At 39.6% G+C, this 19,343-nt stretch overlaps 1 protein-coding gene across 8 annotated transcripts in view; it reads right to left on the reverse strand.

Moving 5' to 3' along the window:
- LOC143677141 (tumor necrosis factor receptor superfamily member 10A-like) overlaps nucleotides 1-1,366 on the reverse strand; it is a 69,571-nt gene extending 68,205 nt beyond the window's left edge. For 4 of the 8 annotated variants that reach the window (XM_077152780.1, XM_077152784.1, XM_077152782.1 and 1 more), the window contains exon 1: nucleotides 1,063-1,366. The gene's annotated coding sequence lies outside the window, so the exon portion shown is untranslated. The remainder of the gene's footprint in view (nucleotides 1-1,062) is intronic. The other 4 variants (XM_077152785.1, XM_077152777.1, XM_077152779.1 and 1 more) reach the window with 3 other exon arrangements.
- Nucleotides 1,367-19,343: the final 17,977 nt, after the last annotated feature.

Here is a 19,343-nt window from a genome sequence, read left to right on the forward strand (position 1 = left end):
AGCAGTTTTACCATCATCTAGACAACAGTGCATTCAGCACATCAGTGCATTCATCAGACTGGATAGAGGAGTGGGAGGGGGGTGTGGAGGAAGTTGGAATACATTTAGGGTGACTGGGGCTTGACTGGTATATAAATAATCATGTATATTATAATAGTTATCTATTTAAATCTATTCAAATTATCTCCAAGTTTTATATCTCGAACATTTTCTATCTGACTGTTTATGAGGCAGAAGTATATGAGAGGCTGGTGTGGGTGGTTTGGTGCAGGATCTGCTGAGACCCAGTCACACTGTTGCTGGGGCAGAGGCATCTGTCGGACTGACTGGGTGGAGCATTTGCTGCCACATTGGTGCCATCACCACACAACTGCTGCAGAAGCTTCTATTCCTTCTTGGTTGAATGTAGGAGGCTGCAGAACCTTGAAACGGGGGTTATCTTTCAGTGTCCTGACACCGAGGCTGACTTTTCCCAGAATGAGAGATCCATGCAAGAGGGAAAGAGGAAGCCCATTTTTTTTTCTTCCTTTTTTCCATTAATCATTTTGAATAATGATTTTGAATAATCATTTTTCCATTAGTCATTTTGAGTAATGATTCAAGGAACCTTGATCTATATAAATGTTTTCATAGTACATGATGATTTCATTGGGTTGATTCTCCATGTTACTAGGTAGAACACAATGGACATTAAGATGAGAATGCGTTTGGCAGTGCAGCACAATGGAAGACCTTGCCTGGCCACTCCCAGGCAGGCTTCTGTCATACATGGAATAGTCAACTGTCAAAGCATGTAGCTGTCTTCTCTGGAAGCTGTGCCCCTGATGCCAGAAGAACAGCCTAGTTTCTTCCCTCACATTCTTCATTTCAGGGACATCTAGAGATCCAGTAAGGTAGTGGCCACACAGGGCAGATCTGAGCTCCTTCTGTATGAAGGTTGGATTGTGGGATTTCATGTGGACAGTTGAAGGCAACAGGGTGATTGCACCAGTGTCTTTCCATCCTTCCCTTCTTCCTTCCTTTTCCCTTTCTCTTTTAAACTTTGAAATGTTTATGACATACCAAAAGGTATAGAAATTTAAGAGTTGACTTCATGTCCTCTTCATCTTGCCTAAAGAATAAAATATTCACAAATGCAGTCAAGGACTCTGGACAGTCTCCTTACTTGCCTCCCCACCCTGTAGCATACACTTGTCCAGCGGCAGCATCTGCAGGTTCAGGGATGGGGTGCTCTGCTCACACTCTCTGTGCTCCCCTCTTTGCCTGGCATCGCCCACCAGGTCCCTCATCATCCCACACTATGATGTCATAATCACCTTGTCTGCCCTGGGTTCCCTGTCATCTGGGCCATTTTGCCATCCAATACCTGTTTACTTAAAAGCCTCAATATAAGGTGACAAGTGACTAGTGCTAAGTGTGTCATAGAGAAAGAGATTTAAGGTTGAATAGGAGAATCAGACACTGGTTTATATTTCCAAAATCTCACCTGCTGATCAGTTCCCTGCTTGAAGGTGGCCATGTGTGCAAGGGGAGTGGAAAGTGATAAGTCACGTTACACAAGTCCATCACCTTATGCACAGAACAACAGAATGAAGTCTGTGTTTCCTAGTGTGTCATTTAACACACTCCCATGGTCTGACCGCAACCTGCTTTCCAGTCATCTTTCATTCTATTCTTTCCCAATTTTATTGAGACATATTCACCCACCAAACAAACCATCCAAAGTATACAATCACTGGTTCACAGTATCATTACATAATTGTGCATACATCCCCATGATCGATTTTAGAACATTTTCATTACTCCAGAACAGAAATAAGAATAAAAAATAAAAGCCAAACCTCCTATACCCCTTATTATCCCCTATTGTTGACCCATAGTATTGGTGTAGTAAATTTGTTACTACCGATGAGAGAGTATTAAATTTTTACAGTTAACTGTAGTCCATAGTTTGCGATAGATATGTTTTTTTCCATCTACCCCTCTATTATTTTTTACATTTATAGTGGTTCATGCAAGGACATATTTATATACATGACTTTAAGCAACTACATTCAATCAAACTCACCTACAATACATTACTATTTCTTATAATTCCAATTACGAGCTGCCATTACCTCAATCCATTCCAAACATTAAAGTTCAACCTTGTTAACAATTTTGTACATGTAAGGTAACCGTTCCCCCTTCTCTAGCTTCTGTCTCTCTAGGTCCTTTATATTCTGTATTTTTTTCCTCATGGATACCTTTATTTTATTACTCATCTAAACACATAGTGGATAAAAGGGGTATCAGTCACAAAGTTTTGCAATCACAAGGTTTTGCAATCACATGGTCTCAAGATAAAATCGATATACAGTCATTATCAAAGATACTGGGCTACTGGGTTGCAGTTCAACAATTTCAGGTATTTCCTTCTGGCTGTTCTAATGCATTAGAAACTAAAAACAAATATCTATATAATGAATCAGTAGTGATAATAATTTCTTATATCCTCACTTCTTTGCTACAACTCCTCCCTCTCAATTGATGGATCTCTCAGTATTCAAGGATATTTAGGCAATGACCGTTTTAAACTTCATGCTGAAATGAGGTAGAATGATGAAACTGGTTAATGTACTTGGTTTCAGGGCTTTTCTGCTATAGGAACAATCTGGAGATTTTAAGTTTCTGAAAAAATCAACTTAATGAGTAAAACTTTTACAGAGTCTTACATAGAGCTCAGGGTATTCTTTAGGGTTTTCACGAATACTGTTGGTTGGGGCTTGGCGTACCATAGCTATTTGCAATATCTGGTTGAAGCCAGATAAGAGGAACCTCCAGAATGACCTCTAGACTCTTTTGAAAATCTCTTAGGCACTCAAGCCTTATTTTGTTTCATTTCTTTTCTTCCTTTTGGTCAAGAAGGCATTGTCAATCCCATGATGCCAGGACCAGGCTCATCACTTGGAGTCATGACCTGTGTTGCCAGGGAGACTTACACCTCTGGTAGTCAGGTCCCATGTAGGGGACAGGGTAGTGAATTTATTTGCAGATTTTGGCTTGGAGAGAGGCCACATCTTAGCAACAAAAGAGGTTCTCTGGGAGTGACTCTTAGGCATATTGGTAGGCTTGGAATTGCCAATTCAGAAATAAGTTTCGTAAGGGCAAGCCTCAAGATTGAGGCTTGGCTTGCTAAATTGGGAGTCTGTAATGTTTGTGAGAATTTCAGGAATTGTCCAGAAGGGGAAGTTAACAATGCTGTATTTTCCTTCCAGCCCCTCAAGGGATTTCGGAAATACTTCTTAATTTTCTGTCCAAAATTCTCTGGAATGTATCAGGGTATTGCATTAAACCATACAGAATAACAAGATTTCATTCCCTATCCTACACTGCATGTATTATTAGGATATTTAAATCACTTGACCAGACAGGTTAAGTTAGATAGTGTGATACAGGAAATTTAAATTGTGGACAAAATAAACACCTCTTACTTTGGTCTCTCACTGAAGTTGAAGATATAAAATACAAACAATTGCATCCTGTACCCTGGGTATTCTGTTTTACCTTAGTCTAACCAGACCAGCTTCATTCACATATCTGATTGAAGTCTGATGTCATTTGCAGCTTCTTTTAACAGTTGCCGTGTGGACTAACTCTGACTTTCAGAGCTGTAGAACTCGAATTCTGAATCTTAAGTGTCACACTGTACCCAAAATTCCAGGGAGATACCAGGTCATACAAGTAAGCACAGCATCTCAGAATTTGAAAATAATGATTAAAACTCAGAAATAAATATGACTGCTATAAGAGCTTACAATCTAGGCCCTAATTTTCTTGTAAGAATCTTCTAAATGAGACCGTAGAGTATTTATCCTTTGGTTTCTGGCTTTATTTCATTCAACACAGTGTCCCCTAGGTTCTTTCATCTTGTTGCCCGCCTCATGACTTCATTCCTTTCTGTAGCCACAGCATATTCCACCACATATATAAGCCACAGTTCACCCTTCTGCTCATCAGTCAACGGACCCTTTGGTCACCTCCATCCAATGGCAATTGTGAATAATGCCTCCAGAAATATCGGTATGTAAATGTCTAATTTTGTCCATGCTTTAAGTTCTTCCTAGTATATTCCTAATAACAGGAGTGTATGATCATATGGTCACCCTATATATAGCCTCAGATGGGTCTGCCACACTGCCTTCCAGAGGAACTGCACCTTTCTCCTTCTCTACCCACATTGAATAGGTTTACTCTTGTCCGGCTTGAAATTGTTATGTTCCCCCAGAAAAGCCATGTTTTCTTTCCTAATCTAATCTTATGGGGCCAGACCTATTGTTTAGGTAGGAAACTTTGATTGGATTGTTTCCATGGAGATGCTAAGCATCCAGTTGTGGGTGTGACCTTTTAAGTAGATGGAGATGTGACTCTGCCCGTTCAAGGTGGATTTTGATTAGTTTATTACTAGAGTCCTTTAAAGGGGTAAATATTTTGGAGGAAGCTCAGCTGGTTGGAGAACAGTTGCTTCAGAGCCAAGAGAAATATAGATGTTTGGAAATGCCAGGAGTTAGGATAGCCGACAGACGCTAGATGGGAACCAGAGCCCAGCAGACATTGCCATGTGCCTTCCCATGAGATGTTAAGCAACATCTTAACTCAGAATTGGGTCCCAGAGGAGCTAAGTGAAGGCCCACAGATGTTTAGAGAGGAAACTGCTGGCATCAGAAGCTGGAAGCAACAAAAAGGGGAGCAAGGATCAGCAGACACCAGCCATGTGCCTACCCGTGTGACTGACATTGACCTCTCTTGAGTCAAGGTATCTTTCTATGGATGCCTTAGTTTGGACATTTTCATGGCCTTACAACTGTTAACTTGTAACTTAATAAATTCCCTCTTTGAAATCCATCCCAGGGTGCATGGGTTGTTCAGTGGTAGGACACTCACCTTCCATGCGGGAGACCTGTGTTCAATTCCCAGACCAAAAAAAAAAAAAAAAAAAGTAAAATCTATTCCATTTCTGGTATATCACATTTTGGCAGCATTAGCAACCCAGGACACCTCTCTCTCCACATCTTCTCCAGCATTTGTAACTTTCTGTTTGTTTATTCATTTATTTGTTTATTGAATCTGCGGATTTTGAGATATATTCACATGCCAGGTGTTCTAGTTTGCAAGCTGCCAGAATGCAATGTACCAGAAATGGAACAGCTTTTAAAAATTGGGAATTTATTAAGTTACAAATTTATAATTCTAAGGCCATGAAAATGTCTCAATTAAAGCAAGTCTATAAAAATGTACAAATTCAGGCGCTAATAAGAGGTTACCCTCACTCAAGAAAGGCCGATGAAGTTCAGGGTTTCTCTCTCAACTGGAAAGGTACATGGTGAACATGGTGATTCTGCTTTTTCTCCAGGCTTCTTGTTTCATGAAGCTCCCCCAGGGGCATTTTCCTTCTTCATCACCAAAGGTCTCTGGCTGCATGGGCTCTGTGTTTCTTGTAGCTCTCTCCTCCCATGACTCTGTGCTTTCTCTCCAAAATGATTCCTCTTGTAAAGGTTTCCAGTAGACTAATCAAGACCCAAGAGTCACATCTCCCTCTCCTCAAAGGTCAATACACACAGTTGGGTGTGCCTCATCTTCCGTAAAGATAACCTAATCAAGTTTCCAAAATACAGTACTGAATAGGGATTATAAGAAATGGCTGCCTTCACAAGTGGATCAGAATTAAAACATGCTTTTCTAGGGTACATAATCCCTTCAAACTGGCACATTCTACCCTCTGGACCCTAAAAAAAGACACGTTCTTCCCATATATAAAATACACTAATTCCATCACAATATCAGAAAACCTTAAACCATTTCAGTAACGATACAAATGCAATACATAGTTAAAACCAGTATAGAGTCTCATCAGAGTCTGTTATAGGCATTGTCTGTTCTAAGACAAAATCTTCTCTGGTTCTGGACCTGTAAAACTCAAGTTATTTGCTGCCAACATACAAAGAAGGGACAGTCATAGGACACATATACCCATTTCCATAGGGAGAAATTGGAAGGAATACAGGGGTTACCAAATAGAAGCAGTTTCGAAAACCTGCAGGACTAACTCCGTTAGATTTCAAAGTCTAAGAGTCATTTATCCTCAGGGTTTAGAAAGTGGAAGTTCCACCCTTTCTAAGGGCCTATTCAGTGGCCTGCTTCTCTCAGAAAGCAATCTTAGGGGACATTGGGGAGACCACCTTTTTCTTGGTTCCACCCTCTCTAAGCATCGGGGCTGCACCCTGGGCTCTCTGCAATCTCCAGAGCACATGCTCAACCCCTCCATGTGTGGCAGCCAGGCTCTCCCCAATCCCCAAGGAATGTGTACCACCCCTCAAATGCCCGAGGCGTTACAACTCTTCCACTGCGACTAGGTGGATGGCCGACCCTCTGCCTTTGGGACAAACTCACCCTCTCCTAGTACTTGGGTGGGTTTGCTTTCTTGGTCGGAGGTTTCTTGACTTTAGACTTTAGCTTCTATAGTTCTGCCTCTGAAGCTACTTTACCTTTACTTTGTCCCTTTTCTGAGTCCTCCGGTCCAGACTGGCAGTGGCTCCCTTTACACAGGCCCCACAGCACTCTTGTTGACTTTCTATGTGGTAAGCAAAGATGGTGCCCACCAGACAGCAGGAGTTTCCACACATCCTTCCTGGATAACTCCATCTCCAATCCTGGCTTTCTCTGAAATGGCTGACTGGTTACACATTTGGCCAAATCCTCATATGAAGCACCACTCTCTGGAATCTCCCTTTCTGGAAACTCAGAATTTTCCAGAACATCAGTTTCTGGTTACAAGAGTTCAGTTCTCAGCTTATCTCTTTCTTGTCACATTTCACTATAAGCTACGAGGAGGAGAAACCAGACTGCATTTTCCACATTTAATTTGGAAATCCCTTCTGCTAAATATACAAGTTCATGGCTTTTAAAATCCAGTCAAAGCCACTTGTCAATTTTGCCAGATAATCTGCCATTTTAAAACAAGGATCACTTTCTTTCCAGTTTGCAATAACACAAGCCTCATTTCTGTCTAGAGTGTCATCAGAGGTATCTTTAGAGTCCACATTTTTACTAACAGTCTCTTCAAAGCATTCTAGGCCCTCTCTATCAAACTCCTCACAACTCTTCCAGAACTTCCCTTTATCCATTTAAAAAGCCATTCTGACATGTTTGACATTTGCAAACAGAGAAGCAGCAGCATCCCACTTCTCTGATACCAAAATCGGTTCTAGTTTGCAAGCTGCCAGAATGCCATATGCCAGAAATGGAATGGCTTTTAAAAAGGGGGATTTATTAAGTTGCAACTTCACAGTTCTAAGGTCACAAACATGTCCCAATAAAGCAAGTCTATAAAAATGTCCAAGTTAAGGCATCAACAAGAGGTTACCTTCACTCAAGAAAGGCCAATGAAGTTCAGGGTTTCTCTCTCAACTAGAAAGGCATGTGGTGAACATGGAGACATCTGCTAGCTTTATCTCCAGGCTTCTTGTTTCTCGAAGCTCCCCTGGGGGCATTTTTCTTCTTCATCCCCAAAGATCTCTAGCTGTGTGCTCTGTGGTTCTTTCCTCATGGCTCTGTGCTCTCTCCAAAATGCTTCCTCTTTTAAAGGACTCCAGTAAACTAATGAAGACCCACCCAGAATTGGTGGCATCATATCTCCCTCTCCCCAAATGTTAACACCCACAGGTGGGCGTCACATCTCCGTGGAGATAATCTAATTGAGTTTCTGAGCTACAATACTGAATAGGAATTAGAAGAAACGGCTGCCTCCACAAGCAGATCAGGATTAAAACATGGCTTTTCTAGAGCACATAATCCTTTCAAACTGACACACACCAGGTTTCTTTCCAACATATACAATGTCTCACAGTATCCTCATTTAGTTTCACAATCATCATCAATCTTGATTTAGACAATTTTCATGGCTCCAAAGGGAAAAATAACAGATAGACACTTGTACAAAAACAAAATTAAAGAACAGGTTTGATACCCAGACCATGCACCTCCTGCCCCCAACCCCCAGAAAACAAAAGAAAACCCCTAACAACCCATATCCCTTATTCCCTGCAGTTATTTATCCCTGCTATTGGTGTGGTACTAGTTAGGCATTACTGCTAAATATAGTCCATAGCACACAATAGGTCATTTTTGCCCATGCCACTCTTTTATAAACTCTATGCACAAGTGCCATACATTTGTATTATTTATATTTGTAGGGTTAATAGGTGAGTACATGACTTTGAACAACTCCTCTCAATCAAATTCACCATTAGTATGGCACTATTAATTAATCCTGATAATTAACTGCCATCACCTGTATCCATGCCCAAACATTTAAGTCCAACCTCACTAACAATTCTGTACACATTGTAATAGAAGGCTTATAGCTCCCCCCTTCTCTAATTTCTGTCTCTAGATCTACTATATTCTACATTTTGAGACTCTGAGCTTACATTTATTAAGTGGTTCATATTAGCGAAATCATACAATATCTTTCTTTTGTATTTGGCTTATTTCACTCAGCATTATGTCCTCAAGTTTCATTCATGTTGTTGCATGCTTCAGGATCTCATTCCTTCTAACTGCTGTATAATATCCCATCATATGTATATACTACATTTTGTTTATCTACTCATCTATTGATAGGCACTTGGATTGTCTCCATCTTTTGGCAATTGTCATTAATGCTGATATGACATCAGTGTGCCAGTGTCCGTTCATGTCACTGCTTTCAGATCTTCTGGGTATTTACTGAGTAACAAAATTGCTGGGTCAAAGGGCAATTTGAAATTTAGTTTTTTGAGGAACCACCAAACTGTCTTCTACAGTGGTTGTTTCATTTTACATTCTCACCAGCAGCGACTAAGTGTTCCAATTTCTCCACTTCCCCTCCAACATGTGTAATTTCCTGTTTGTTTGATAGCAGCCATTGTTATAGCTGTGAGATGATATCTCATTGCCCTTTTGATTCACTTTTCCTTATAGCTAGTGAAGCTGAGCATGTCTTTGTGTGCTTTTTAGCTATTTTTATGTATTCCATCTTTGGAAAAATGTCTATTCAAATCTTTTGGGCATTTTATAGTTGGATTGTTTGTGCTTTTGTTGTTGAGTTGTAGGATTCCTTTATATGTAGTAGATATCAAAACTTATCAGACATATGGTTTCCAGATATTTTCTCCCATTGAGTTGACTGCCTCTTCACAAAGTCCTTTGAAGCTCAGAAGTGTTCAGTCTTGAGAAATTCCCATTTATCTATGTTTTCTTATGATGCTTGTGCTTTGGGTGTAAGGTGCAAGAAGCTACCTCCTGCCATTAGGTCTTGATGTTTCCTTATATTTTCTTGTAGGAGTTTTATGGTACTGGCTCTTATATTTAGATTTTTTTTAGCCACTTTGAGTTAGTTTTTATATATGGTGTGAGGTAGGGGTCCTCTTTCATTCCTTTGGATACGAATATCCAATTACCCAAGTCCCATTTATTGAAGAGACTGTTCTATCCCAGTTCAATGGATAGGGGGCCTTGTCAAAAATCAACTAACCATAGATCTGAAGGTCTATTTCCAAACTCTCAATTCAATTCCATTGATCAGTATGTCTATCTTTCTGCCAATACCATGTTGTTTTGGCTACTGTAGCTTTATAATATGCTTTAAAGTCAGGAAATGTAAGTCCTCCCATTTCATTCTTCTTTTTCAAGATGTTTTTGGCTATATGAGGCCCATTTCTCATCCAAATAAATTTGATAACTAACATTTCCAAGTCTGAAAAGTAGGTAGTTCAGGGCAGTGTGATGGTAGCTCAGTGGCAGAATGCTTGCCTGCCATTCCAGAGACCCGGGTTCAATTCCCGGTGCCTGCCCATGCAAAAGAAAAAAATACATATATATAAATAATAATAAATATCTTATATGTAATATAACATATATATATATATATAAAGACTATCAGTAAAGATAAAAAAATTACATATAGCATATAAAACCCAAAAGATAAAATGGTAGAAGAATGTACTGCCTTTACAGTAATATACTGTATATATATATATTTAAAGTAGGTTGTTCAAGTTTTAATTGGTATTGCATTGAATCTGCAGATCAATTCTGGTAGAATTAATATTTGAATGACATTTAGGCTTCCTATTCATGAACAAGAATGTCTTTCCACCTGTTTAGGTCTTCTTTGATTTATTTTAGCAATATTTTGTAGTTTTCAGCATACAGGTCTTTTGAATCCTTGGCTGAGTTTATTCCTAGATACTAGATTCATTTAGTGGCTTTTGTCAATGGAATTTTTTCTTAATTGCGTCCTCAGGTCATTATTAGTGCATAGAAACACTACTGATTTTTGTGCATTAATCTTGTATCCCACCACTCTGCTGAATTTGACTTAGCTCAGGTAGCTTTGTTATTGTTTTTTTAGGATTTTCCAAATATAGGATCATGTCACCTGCAAATAGTGAGTTTTACTTCTTCCTTTCCACTGTGGATGCTTTTTATTTCCTTTTCTTGCCTAATTGCCTGAGCTAGAACTTCTAGACAATATCTAATAGCAGTGGTGACAGTGGGCAGTCTTTTCTTGTTCTTGATCTTAGAGGGAAAGCTTTCAATTTCTCACCATTGAGTATAATGTTAGTTGTGGGTTTTTCGTACATGCTCTTTATCATGTTGAGGAAGTTTCCTTTGACTCCTACTATTTGAAGTATTTTTTATCATGAAAGTATGCTGAATTTTGTCAAATGCCTTTTTGACATCACTCAAGGTGATCATGTGATTTTTTAATTTGTTAATTAGTATATTTTAATTTGTTAATTAGTATATTACATTAGATGGTTTTTTGGGGTTAAACCACCCTTGCACATGTGGGCTAATACCCACTAGGTTGTAGTGTATAATTCTTTTAATATGCTGTTGGATTCTATTTGCAAGTATTTTGTTGAGGATTTTTGCATCTATATTTATTAAAGAGATTTGTCTGAAGTTTTCTTTTCTTGTGTTATCTTTGTACAGCTTTGGTATTAAAGTATTGTTAGCTTCATAGAATGAGTTAGGTTACATTCCCTCCACTTCAATTTTTTTGAAGAGTTAGAGCAGAAATGTTGTCAGTTCTTTTTGTAACAATTCACCTGTGGAGCCATCTGGTCCTGGGCTTTTCTTTCTTGGTAGGTTTTTGATGACTGATTCAATCTCTTTACTTAGGATTGATTTGTTGAGGTCTCCTCTTTCTTCTTGAATTGCTGTGATTGCTCACGTATTTCTAGGTCTTCTATTTCTTCTTGAGTCAATCTAAGTTGTTCATATGTTTCTAGGAAGTTGTCCATTTCTTCTAAGTTGTCTAGTTTGTTGTCGTACTGTTGTTCATTGTAACCTTTATGATCTTTTTTATTTCTTTGGGATCCCTGGTAATGCACATACACCCTCCACCCCCTGCTGTTTCTGATTTTATTTATTTGAAGCATCTATCTTTTTTTTTTGTCAGTCTAATTAAGTGTTGATTTTATTGATCTTCCCTAAAAATCAACTTTTCACTTTATTGATTCTCTCTATCGTTTTTTAATTCTCCATTTCATTATTTCCTGCTCTTATCTTTGTTATCTCTTTCCTTCTGCTTGCTTGGTGATTAGTTTTCTGCTTTTTTCTCTAGTTTCTTCAGGTATTCAGTTAGGTCACTTGCTTTAGCTCTTTCTTTTTAATGTAGACATTTAGAGCTACATTTCCCTCTCAACACTGCCTTCACTGCATCCCATAAGTTTTGATATATTGTGTTCTCATTTTTATTAACTCCATATATTTACTGATTTCTCTTGCAATTTCTTCTGACCTACTGATGTTTAAGAGCATATTGCTTAACTTCCATGTATTTGTGTATTTTCTGGTCCTCTGTTTGTTTCTCATTTCCAGCTTCATTCCATTATGATCAGAGAAAGTGTTTTGTATAATTTTGACCTTTTAAAATTTATTTAGACCTGTCGTGTGCCCCAGCATATGGTCTATCTTGAAGAATACTTATAAGCACTTGAGAAAAATGTATACCCTGCTGTTTTGGGGTGCAGTGTTCTATATATGTCTGCTAGGTCTAGTTCATTTATCATACTATTTAGGTTCTGTGTTTCTTTATTGATCCTCTATTTAGATGTTCTATATCTTGGAGAGAGTGGTGTGTTGAAATCTCCCACTATTATGGTAGATTCATCTTTTACTCCCTTTAATTTTGCCAGTGTTGCCTCATGTACCTCGGGGTTCCTTGATTAGAAACGTAGATATTCATGATTGCTTCTTAGTGTATTGCCCCTTTATTAATAGATAATGGCCTTCTTTATCTCTTATAACATTTTTGCATTTAAAGTCTATTTTGTCTGATATTATTCTAGCTACCCCAACTCTTTTTAGTTACTACTTGCATGGAATATCTTTCTCAACCCTTTCACTTTCAACCTATTTGTATCTTTGGGTCTAAGATGAGTCTCTTGTAAACAGCTGATAGATGGATCATATTAGTTAATCCCTTCTGCCAATCTGCATCTCTTAATTGGGGAGTTTAATCCATTAACATTCAGAGTTATTACTTTAAAGGCAGTTCTTAATTCAACCTTTCCAGAGTCTTAAATCCTGCTGTTGGTCCCTGTGGACTTGGGTCTCTGTGTCTGGATATAGGTGGGGATGTGTCTCACTGCTGTGAGTGAGTTTTTACGTGAGATTTCATATTTTTTATACTTGGTAGGATCCCGACTGCTATCTCTGGGCACTTCCTGAACTGCATGAGACTGTATGAGGGAGAGAAGAGAGGACCAGCTGGCCCAGGACAGAGTGTCCTACTTGATATTTTTCTTTCTTTGATTCAGCATTTGTGGGATTATTCTCCTGTGTTTACCTTCCTCCAGAGTTCTGAACAATTAAGAATCGTTCCTTTTTTTCAGACTCTCTGGGAAGAGGTTTTCAGTATCTGTTTATGTCGCTACATTGATGATATCAACTATTGCCAAGAAGCTTTTAAAACCAGAATTTTATTATGTAACAATTGATTCTGTTTCCTGATTTTTTGAAGTTTGATTAACCTTCATTTAAAATTCAGTTGTGCATGTGTTTTACTTTGCTACCTGCCAGAATGTGATATACCAGAAATAGAATGGCTTTGAAAAGTGGGAAATTATTAACTTGCAAGTTTATAGTTCAAAGGCCGAGAAAAGTCCCAATTAAAGCAAGTCTATAAAAATGTCCAAATTAAGGCACTGACAGGAGGTGACCTTCTCTCAAGAAAGGCCAATGAAGCTCAGGGTTTCTCTCTCAACTGGAAAGGCACATGGAGAACATGGTGACATCTGCTAGCTTCCTCTCTAAGCTTCCTATTTCATGAAGCCCCTGGGGCATTTTCCTATTTTATCTCCAAAGGTCTCTGCTTGTGGGGCTCTCATAGTTCTCATGGCTCTCTCCAAAGTGTTTCCTCTTTTAAAGAATTCTAGTAAAGTCATCAAGACCCACCTGGAATGGGTGGAGTCACATGTCCATCTAATCAAATGTTAATACCCACAATTGGGCAAGTCACATTTCTGTGGAAATCATATAACCAAGTTTCCAACTTACAGTACTGAATAGGAATTGAAAGAAAGGCTGCCTCCACAAGATGGATCAGAATTAAAACATGGCTTTTCTAGGGTACATAATCCTTTCAAACCAGCACACATGTATGTGTATGTGTAAGAGAGAGACAATATTCACATGTGTGTGGTCAAGTATTAGAAGTAAATAAGCCACAACGTGAGTGAATTCTTCTGTGGTTGAGTGGATTATATGAGATCTTTATATTCCAATACAAATTTCCCCTCCATTTGCTTATATTTTCTAGAACCAATATGTTTTATTTTATTAGAAGAGAGAAGGACAAGGGAAAGTTTTCAACTATATGTGGCTTGGCTAGCACCAAATGATGAAGGGATAAATTTGAATATAAAAGAATGTTTGAGGGTTTAGAGCTGGAAGAAAGTTACAAGTTTGGTCTTGAGGCTGGGAAGGGGTGGGTCGGGTGGAGCCCGGAATCCACTCACTCTGTCCCTGTTCTGTCCCCACAGGTCCTGGCGGGCTCGGCACCATCCCCGGAGCAGGTCGGGTCCACAGGGACAGAGCTGTCACCCAGCGATCAGTGCACACCCCTTGGAAGGGGTGATTCACTCTAACACTAACCTCTGCCCTTTGCACCAGCCTCATGTCCAGGCTCTGTCCAGCCTCCTGGGCCCTGCAGTCCCCGTTCCTTTATTCCACAGTTATTTAGTCATTTGCTGGGTGTCAGGCATAGATTCCTGGAGGACACAGTCCCCGGACTCAGCTGCTTTTCCTTCTGAACAAACGTGACATCAGAGTCACAGAGGGGACAGCAAGATATAAAGCCTCAGAGTGGCAGGAGCTCTGGGTGCCCCAGCAAAGGCTGGGGCAGCTGAGGGGCGAGGAGGGCGATGGGGTCAGAGGGACGTGGCGGGCAGATCACAGGGCCTTGGGCACCACATGGAAAGCTCTGGTTTCATTTTACCAGCAAACTGGGTCCCTGAGAGCTTTCATGAGGGGACTGATGGCCTCTGCATTGTGCTTGCAAGTGCTCAGGGTAGGATGGAGAGGGGAAGGTCAGAGGCAGGAGGGGCTGCCATGGCCTCCTGGCAGTGGGAAGAGCAGGACGGCAACAGTGTGTGCGACCCGAGGCTGAGGCTCTGAAGCAGACCCTCCTGTGCCCCAGGTAGTATGTCCCTGGTTACGTGTGACCCTTCTGCAGGGCACAGCAGAAGCCCCCCCTGGGGCAAGGCGGGTGGTGTGGACTAATGTTTTGCGTCACACACGTGTGTGACGTAGGAACTGATAGTCTCCTGTGCAAAGGCTCCCAGAGCTGACACATGGATAGTGTAATGAGTGTTAAAAATGCATGGAAAGCAATGTGACTGTGTGATTGTGAAAACCTTGTGTCTGATGCTCCTTTTATCTACCTTGTCAACAGATGAGAGGAACATATGGAATAAAAATAAATAATAGGGGGAACAAATGTTAAAATAGATTTAGTTTGAAATGCTAGTGATCAGTGAAAGGGATCAGTAAGGGGTATGGCCTGTAAAATTTTTTTTTTCTGTTTGTTATATTTTTCTGTTGTCTTATTTCTTTTTCTGAATTGATGTTAATGTTCTGGGAAATGATCATGAGGATTAATATGCAACTATGTGATGATATTGTGAATTGCTGAGTGTATGTGTTGGGAGTGTTTGTTTCTTGTAATTTCTTTTAATTAATAAAATTAAAAAAAAATGCGTGGAAAGAACGTGCATTTCCTCTTTGTAGTGTGTGCACCACAGGAGAGGCTGCCTGTGCCCTGAGCCTTGGGAAGCCCCTAGTGGACACATGTGCTTGTCAGGGTGTCTGAGGGTGGGAGGGACGACCCCACCTGACGCGCCCTCAGAGCTGAAGGCAGGGGGCCTCAGCCAGGCTCCAGGGAAGAGAGGGTTACCCCATCTCTTGGCTACCTCACGCCATTTTCAACCATCACACTCTATTGTTACAAAGGTCATCTCATTACACATTAATTAAGAATATTTTTAGATGAAATTGTGGTTTTGGAGTAGGTTTCAACGTTGGTAAATGTGGATCAGGGAAAGGGGAGGTCGATGGCGCAGGCACAGTCAGGGTCCCTGAAGGAGCCCGGCCCTGCAGGTGGGGGGCAGCTGGAGACGGGGCCCCGGGCAGTTCCTAGCCTCCTGGGCTGAGGCCTGGGGAGCTCCCTCCCTTCCAGGCCAGCCCTGGTCCCCTTCTTGGGTCAGACTTGGACACCCTGCACCAGATCCCATTCCTTCAGCCACACGTCTCCCGAGGTACAAGGAATGAGCTTTATCTGATGGCTTTTCCCTCATTGTTTTCTTGCTTCTGCCCTTGTTTGTAAGAAATTAGAGTTAAGGGATGATTATGATTGCTGAATCATTACATAGATATTCGTTTTTGCTTTCTGGTATATTGACATAGACAGAGGGAAATACCTGAAATGTTTGAACTGTAATCCAACTGCCTTGATCTCTGATAATGATTGTAAAGCCTTTATCTTGTGCCCTTTTGATGATAAAAATCTTGTGATTGACCTTTGCTTGTACCCATTTTATCCAGTTTTTCGGCTTTGAAGTCTTGTGATCACTAAAGACAACACCTAATGTTTACTAATGAAGAGCCTTGGGCCAGTCCAGAACTAACCTACCCCAATTCCAAAGTTATCTTGATAAAGGAAGCTGGATCTAACCCAAATGGGCCCACCTGACATGTATAGACTTTAACCTATAAGTCACCTATATCACATTATAATACTAAAATGATTATTATCATCATATTAAGCCCCCCATTTCTTACATATGTTCTGTGTTTAAGCATGTCATCAATCTGTGCATGCTCAATAGTTAAATCACCTCTAATTACATCATCTGGAGCCATTGTGCTCATTATCCTAAAACCTGCCCATCTTTTTTTTTTTTTTTTTAATATTTTTATTGATAAGACAACATACAAACATTCCATACATGGCGAGTACAATCAGTGGCTCACAATATCATCACATAGTTGTGCATTCATCACCACAATCATTTTTTTGAACTTTTGCATCACTCCAAAAAAATAAAGAAAAAAGAAAAAAGGAAAAGCTCATACATACTATACCCCTTACCTCTCCTTGTCATTGACCACTAGTGTTTCCATATACCTAATTTATTTTAACCTTTGTCTCCCTTATTATTTGTTTATTTTTTATCCATACTTTTCTCATCTGTCCATACCCTAGGTAAAAGGAGCATCAGATACAAGGTTTTCAAAATCACACAGTCACCTTATAAAAGCTATATCTTTATACAATCATCTTCAAGAAACAAGGATACTGGAACACAGCTCTACAGTTTCAGATATTTCCTTGTAGCCACTCCAATACACCATAAAGTAGAAAGGGATATCTATATAATGCATAATATATAGCCTCCAGGATAACCTCTTGACACTGTTTGAAATCTCTCAGCCACTGACTTTATTTTTTCCTCATTTCTCTCTTCCTCCTTCTGGTCAAGAAGGTTTACTCAATCCATTGCTGCTGGGTCCCGACTCATCCCAGGATTTTTGCCCCATGTTGCCAGGGAGAGTTACACCCCTGGGAGTCATGTCCCACGTACTGGGGGAGGGCACTGAGTTCACTTGCCATGTCAGCTTAGAGAGAGAGGCCACATCTGAGCAACAAAAGAGGTTCTCTGGGGGTGACTCTCAGGCCTTTTTTGAGGGGGGGGTATAATATAGCATATATACAAAGCAAAGAAAGAAAAAAACAATAGTTTCCAAAGCACTCTTCAACAAGTGATTACAGGACAGTTCCCAGAGTTTGTCATGCTGCTCATCTTTTAATACTATAAAACTATCAGAATTACTGCAGTTTGGGAAGACAGAGTTTTAGACCAACAGGCCATCCAACATCCTGCTTCGAGCTTAGCAATAAACTTTCTTTCTTTGAAACCCAGGTGTCTCAGGAATCGATCAGTCAGCACATTGGGCAAAGAATCCATCACCTTTGTCCAGTAACACTTTTGCAATTCAGATGTGGACTCCTGAGGAGTCCAATTGCTCAAAGTTCTGGCGCCCCAGCAGAACTGATAAATGCAATAACCAAGCCTTTTGTGGCCAACGAACATGCTTTTGTCCAGCAGCTTAGCAACTGGATTTTTTGCTGTTTTGCCGGCACTCTAGACTCTATTAGCACCTTAAACATTTCTAAGAGTAAAAGCATTTCCAATTCCATTCTGGACATTTGACTGGGTGAATGAGTCATCAGGGTGAAAGTAGATCAGGAAGTTAGTATGGCAGGTCTTGTTTCCAGAACCAGCCCCCTTGCTCCTTGTGCTGACCTCTATACTTGTCTGTTTTTTTCTTTTTGAAAAATATTTTTATTGATAAAACTTAATGTACAAACATGAAAACATTCTTAACATGCAAACATTCCATACAAGATGTACAATTAATGGTTCACAATATCATCACATAGCTGTATATTTATCACCATGGTCATTTTTTGAACATTTGCATCACTCTGGAAAAAGAAATAAAAAAGAAAAAACTCATACATACCATACCCCTTACCGCCTGTCATTGACCACTAGTATTTCCATTTACCCAATTTACCTGTCTGTTTTCATACATGCCATACCCCTTACCCCCCTGTCATTGACCACTAGTATTTACCCAATTTACCTGTCTGTTTTCTGGGTATCATTCCATATGGGGTTTGAGGCCCTGCCCTAAGTTTGTCTGCATAGGGTTTAAAATCCAGCACTGAATTTGTCTGTTGAGTATACTCTTGGAAAATAAGTTATCCAATAAATAATATATTTATTATTAATTAGTTAATAATTAAGTATGTTTGCTTATTAAGTGGTGTTACCTAGGTATAGTAAGTGTTTAATGCTTAATTGTTAATCAGATGTTAAATGTTTAATGCCTGTTTAATTGTTAATTGGTATGTTTGGTCTAGTTATTAATGGGTGTGTTACTTAAATATATAATAAGTGTTAAATGTCTTTAAATTTGTTAGTTGGTATCTTACTGCATTTGTGTTGGTCAAGTGTTCCTAACTGGCTACTGATTATGGAAATTCTTTAAAATGGGAACTTTAGGCTCTATTGAAAAATTGGAAAGATTTTAGTTTTGACTCTATTAGAATAAGGTTTATTTCTGTATCACATTCTGGCATCAGTATGATTTAGAGTCAGGGAAGAAATGATCTGAAAATGACTCTATAATTGTTCTGCAAAAGGGCAAAAATGGGATAAGATAATATATACTCAATCCTTTATTTATCCCTTTCAAAAGTATTTCAGTGTTTCTGTTCATTGTGACTTTCTATTTTATGTCTGTTTGCCTGTTCATTATATATTTGCATACTTCCAGATGGTAATAGCCAATTAATAAAAAAATTCTTAAAGAGCTCTATTTGAATTGCTTGAAAATTGATAACTGCACATATATGTGCTCCTGAAGTCCCAGAAAAAAAGAAACAAAACCTCTGGACAGCGAGGCAGAGACCTTTTCCAACCGTCTGGTCACAGCTTTAAGAGAAAGAGAACTAACAATGAGGAATAATTAAGGGGGTATAGAAACTCTCAAATCCCATCTCCAGCATTTAAAATGAATTCATCAGACCAGACCTTGTTCTTCCTGTCCCATCTCTCACTGCCCCCAGGGCCGTAGCACCTAAGGCAGCTATGGGGAAGGACTGGGTGCAGAAAAGTGGGAGGTGTGGTTTAGAATTCTTTTCTTCTTTGTCTGGAGATTAGAAACGGTAGGAATAAAAAATG

The sequence above is a fragment of the Tamandua tetradactyla genome, chromosome 3, assembly GCF_023851605.1.
Source record: "Tamandua tetradactyla isolate mTamTet1 chromosome 3, mTamTet1.pri, whole genome shotgun sequence".
Classification (NCBI taxonomy): Eukaryota; Metazoa; Chordata; class Mammalia; order Pilosa; family Myrmecophagidae; genus Tamandua; species Tamandua tetradactyla.